The following is a 5,590-nucleotide window of genomic DNA, read 5'->3' as shown; positions in this document are numbered from 1 at the left end:
AGTCCTTTAAATAGGGTGCAAACCCTAAGATTAGGGTTTCCCTCTTCCAGCACTGACTCGTCGAGTCCAGCCGCCGACTCGGCGAGTCAGGCCACTTATCACATGCTCTTCACACGCTCCGACTCGACGAGTCATAGCTCCAACTCGCCGAGTCCATCCTTCTAATTACACTTTACATCCCTGAACTCTTGCTTCTGAACTTGGGGTGTTACATGGTATGTGGTAGGTTGGGGAACTCACTAAACTTCGTGCTTACGATTTTCAGTTTTGGTTTCAGGTACTTCCGGTAGCGGAGGAAGGAGCTCGGGGTGATCGCATGGCACACACCATTGTTGTTTAGCCTGGGTTGTTTTACTCTGATAAAAAGAATATGTTTTGAGATAATACTCTGATTTGATATAACAGTCTTGTTTATATGTGAATTGGTTGATTATGATGGCTTTCACTAATGATTTAAAAATGAAATTTTCGGACCGTAATTTTTGGGATGTTACAATCTGAGGATCCATAAGTAAGGAGTGACATTTACCCTATTACATTGATTATTTACATTCATAAATATTTCTTTATGTAGATAGCAAATACACCCCTTCATGTTGTTTTTGGTCATAACAGTGTTGAAGTAGTTAAGTTTCACTTGAACATGGCAAGACTTGAAACAGTTGAGTTGGAAGGGAAGAATATTGTGTGTAAACAGTTACGAAAATACAATTAGGTGACATTAAAATCCTCTCTTCTAATAAAGCAGTACTAGAAACGCTACGTGGCATTCCCTTAGTGCCTCCCCCTTCATTTTTTCCGCTCAAAAGTTGTAAGCGAAGTTCCCACTTTGACCTTCTATTCGAAAAAAATACTGTAAATTCGAAAAAAAAAATAATGTAAATCAGCAAAATTAAGAAATTTCAAATTTGAATTTTCAATTATACCATATAAATCTGCAACAAATCTGGAAGAAAACTCCATTTATATCTATCTACGGAATATCAATCCCAATAAATCAGGCAATCAAATATTAATCCCAATAAATCAGGCCAACTCTTCCAAATTTAAAGATTTGTATATATATACACACGTTTACATTCCTGTTGCAATACACAGAGATCAAATATTCATCATTAGGTTAGAAGACTACATTGTTTGCTTTCCGTTTTTCCTATATACAGGGTATACTCATCGAGGTTTTTTTTTTTTTTTTTTGTGTTTGCAATATGTTTTTCCTATATCCAGGGTATACTCATCGAGTTTTTTTTCTGGACAACCCAGGTTAGTTACGTATATCCATTCTCTCTTTCTCTTTCTCTATGGTCTATTTTTTATGATTTTTGTCACATTGTTTTTGTTTCAAACAAACAACCATTCCGAATTACACTTATGAACTTTCATTATATGAATCAGTAGCGGGAATAATTTATTGGCTGTCAATTTTGATTTCGAATAAGTTTCAATAAAAACATTATAGGGGCATAATCGTCGTTTTAATTTCTCAGATCTGCTGGGTTTTTTCTGTTTATCAAGCTGAAAGATTGTTACATTTAAATAGGTTGCTGATATAATTAAAAATGAACATCATGTAAATATTGTAGAAAATCATAATTACCACATGGAAAACCTATTCGTTTATATTGCACATATATATTTTACATATGAAGCTTAGTGTTTCATATTTGGTTATCTTTTATGTTTTTTTACTCTATAATTTATTTTAGAGTTCCATTTGTTGTTCATTTTCTGCCCCTTCATATTACCTTTGTATGTGTTTGTATGTAAATACACAGTAAAAAATATTCTACTATCTATTTTCAAAAATTCATATCATTATAAAGTATAATGTTTTTCTTTTTTTTTCTAATTAAAATTTCCCTTACTTGAATGTCTTGCTATTTGTTAGGATTTTTTTCATATTGTTTTTGTTCAAAAACAAACAACTATTCCGAATTACACTTAAATACTTTCATTATATGAATTAGTTGCATGAATAGTTTAATGGCTGTCAATGTTGATTTCGAGTAAGTTTCAATAAAAACATTATAGGGGCATAATTGTCGTTTTAATTACTCACTCCGAACAAAGCCTACACAACATATATTTGAATTGGACCATTTTGCCCTTAATACTTTCTCAATCTGACGGGTGTATTTTGTTTATCAGTCTCTTATACTTACACTTAAATAGGTTACTGATATGATTAAAATCAGCATCATGTAAAAATTGTATAAAATCATAATTACAACATGGAAAACCTATATGGAAAACCTATTTGTTTACAGGGAACAAAATACCATGCACAGGTTCTTTACAACATTTATTATTTACTTTTCTTTTAATTTTAATAATAATATACTAATAGAGTAAATTACAGATTTGGTGCACATAATCACATTCCAATACTCTAATGGAAACAAAAACGTATCAGTGCACATAATCACTTTCCAATACACGATAATAGAATAAACTACAAATTTGGTGCATGTTGATATCATACCAAGATTATCAGAACTGTAAAATAGGAAAGTAAATTTAAAAATTTTAAATTGTTTATTCAATGTTAAAGGAGACAAGATTTTGAATTTTTTGAAAAATGAAATTCAATATTTTTAAAAATTAGATATCATTGATAGTGAAATTACCTCCACATCTGTATATCTTCTATTTTGACTTTGTCTGAGAGTTATAATGAACTCCTATTTCGTCGCCTGATTCACACCGACGAACATGTCTTCTGATTACTCATTCAATTTCCACTTCAAACTCCCACGAACAGGTAAATAATTCACATCCTTCTGTTTGCATGAACTTTAGGTCAACTATTACACCTATAAATCTCCTTAATTTTGTAATCGGTCGACGCATTTCTGCACTAATTCGCTGAAGCCATCTCTTCAATTTCGGTAATTGTTCGTTCTCACATGCGCTTATTTTCATTCTCGATGCCTCTGATTGTGTTGAATTCGACGTTTAGGTTTAGGGATAAGGTTAATTTTCCAATTCCTTTCATTCCTCCTTTATTGCCTTGCAATTCAATTCGATGGAAATGAACAAAACGCATAACCTAAAAAGTAAAAAGCTTGGTCCAGATGTTTATGCGATTGAAAAGAATCCTCTTATCTAATAAATAAAACTAATTTTTATATTTTATGTTCTTTTATTTTTTGTATTATCTTTTACTTACTTATAGTAAAAACACACTTCATTCATTATTTTAATTTATAATTTATTGTGTTATGTTTATAGATGGTTATTACATTGCTATCATATTTAATTTGTCACATATCATTGTCATTTATATTCTTTATTGTGTTTTTTAACTATACGCAAATGTTTATTGCATAGTACAAGCTTATGGGTTTATAAAAAGTTATAATGCCTATAACCATGCACTACAAAATTACAATGATTCAGTCATAGAAAGTAAAATGGTGTATGTAATTAAGAGATCTTACTATAAAAATTATAATGCATATAATCTCAAGAATCATACATCTAAATTAAGGGTTTAATAAGAATAAATATTTTTTTACAACCGATTAACTTGTCTTGTGAGTGTGTCACAACTTTCATGTATTTAATAAGAATAATGCTCCAAAAGTGATGCTACTTTGCATTATACAAACTCATGACTTTTATAAAATAGATGGATTTACATGATTAATTACATACTTACAAATTATAAAGTTATTAAAAAAATATAATATTACAATTCATATGTTTTTCTAAATTAATGATATATTATTTTATTACATAATCAATTTTTTAGTTTTATTTAAAATTAACATTCACGGATTTTAACGTAGTTTTAAAAATAAATAAGAAAACTCCCATTGGTTCGTTGTAGTATACCGCAGTCTGGGAATTCATTGCATGACAGCCCAGCTTCACAACCCAATTCAGAATGAGCCCATTAAATTTGAGGCCAACAATTAAAATTCTTAGCCCAACCTATTTCTTCCTTCCCTGCGTTTTTACTTGCGGCCACCCACACATCTATTTTTTTTGTCTTCGTCTTTTGTGAATCGATCTCAAACACCAAAATCTAACCCTAAAATCCGTATATCTTTCTTCCAAGCCGACATCTCATCGACAATGTCTCGATTCGCCATTCTGGTTCGCAGCGGAGAGCCGGAGACCTAACAATTTCCAATCGCTGATCATTTCCAAATCGATGACTTCTGTTCCTTCGTTCATGCCAATCGTTACACTTAACCCTAACTCGTACCCTTGAGGTATGTTGTCGATGATGACATACAACATCAGCTAGTATGCTTCCATTGTCGAGGGTGTTCGGTTGAAGCTCGCTAAGGTGGTGGTTCTCAAATTTTGTTGAGATGACTTGAGAATGAATGGCTGCGTTCACAGGAGATATTTATTATTTAAGCCACTTGTAAATTACTCGGCTGTTTCGCCAACATTGGGGAGAATTTACCATCAAAACAGTGCCGCCTGTCTCTCTCTCTCTCTCTCTCTCTCTCTCCCCCCGCCGGAACCCCAACTGAACCATGTCCGACTACAGCCGCCCAGACAACGGATCAGTCTGTTGCAGGTGTTGTTTCATCTTCATACTAACTTTAGGTCTCACTTCACTCTTCCTGTGGCTAAGCTTACGCACTTCAAATCCAGTTTGCTCCATCCAAGACGTTTACATTCCCGCCCTCAATAAAACCCGGAATTCAACCTCCTATCAATCCATCTACCTCGATCTGAAGCTCGACAACGAGAACAAAGACAAAGGTATTTACTACGACCCACTCAACATCACCTTACATTATTACATCAACCAATCAAATGGAAATGGAATCCCTATTTCGAATTACGTGCTCAAAGGGTTTTATCAAGGACATCAGAAAAAAGCACGCCGGAAAAACTGGACGGACACGCAAGGAGTGCCGTGGGATGCAGCCGTGAACATCACTGGTGGAAGACCGCCGGTATTCAGGGTGGATTTGGCGACGGCGGTTAGGTTTAAGATATTATTTTGGAAAACAAAGAGACATAAACTCATACTCGGGGCTGATTTTGAAGTTAGTGACAGGGGTCAGAAACTGCAAAAGAAAGGTACACGGTTAAAATCCGGTGCACCACCGGAGTTGTTTTCCGGTAATTCTCGTATAGCTTTCTCATTGGTTGTATTTTGTACATTAGTATTGGTGTTCATTTGAATTGAATGCAAGTCTTTTTGTATTATTATTATTATTTTTATATATCTTGTATAGCTTCTTCATTGGTTGTTTTTTGTATCTGCATTTACGTTTTCAAAGCAATTCTGTTATTAGATTTAGATCTTGCTATACAATTATGCGTAAAATGTAAACATTGTTGTTGACTTAAGATGAAGTTCATTTTAACTTTGTTGTTGATTGTTAGGAATAATGAATAGAGTTTAGTTTCATGTAAGTTCCATTTATAATTTACTTACATGAACAAGCGTACAAATACAAACAAAGATATCAGTATTACTTCTAGCTTGTCTTAATGATCATTCAACCAATTCAACCAAGAGTGCTTCAAAGATTCTATCTTTTTTATTCCGAGGATTTATGTTGAATCTATCCAAAAATATCATTTGTCCAAAACATAAAGTATAATTCTTTAATAT

The 5,590-nt window shown here is 33.0% G+C and overlaps 1 long non-coding RNA gene and 1 pseudogene across 1 annotated transcript; one reads left to right on the top strand and one right to left on the bottom strand.

Moving 5' to 3' along the window:
- Positions 1-524: 524 nt before the first annotated feature.
- On the bottom strand, positions 525-3,093 carry LOC145167564 (uncharacterized). The gene is made up of 2 exons (XR_013741234.1): positions 2,628-3,093; positions 525-853 (listed from the first exon to the last, which is right to left on the bottom strand). It is a non-coding gene; the product is annotated as an uncharacterized LOC145167564 (long non-coding RNA).
- Positions 3,094-3,744: 651 nt separating this feature from the next.
- LOC145167563 (protein NDR1 pseudogene) lies at positions 3,745-5,215 on the top strand (annotated as a pseudogene).
- The last annotated feature ends 375 nt before the right edge of the window (positions 5,216-5,590 follow it).

This window comes from Lactuca virosa, chromosome 3, assembly GCF_052849685.1.
Source record: "Lactuca virosa cultivar CGN04683 chromosome 3, Lactuca_virosa_CGN04683_v6, whole genome shotgun sequence".
NCBI lineage: Eukaryota > Viridiplantae > Streptophyta > Magnoliopsida > Asterales > Asteraceae > Lactuca > Lactuca virosa.
The sequence above is the reverse complement of the archived record's forward strand: the minus strand, read 5'-3'. Positions and strand labels throughout refer to the sequence as shown.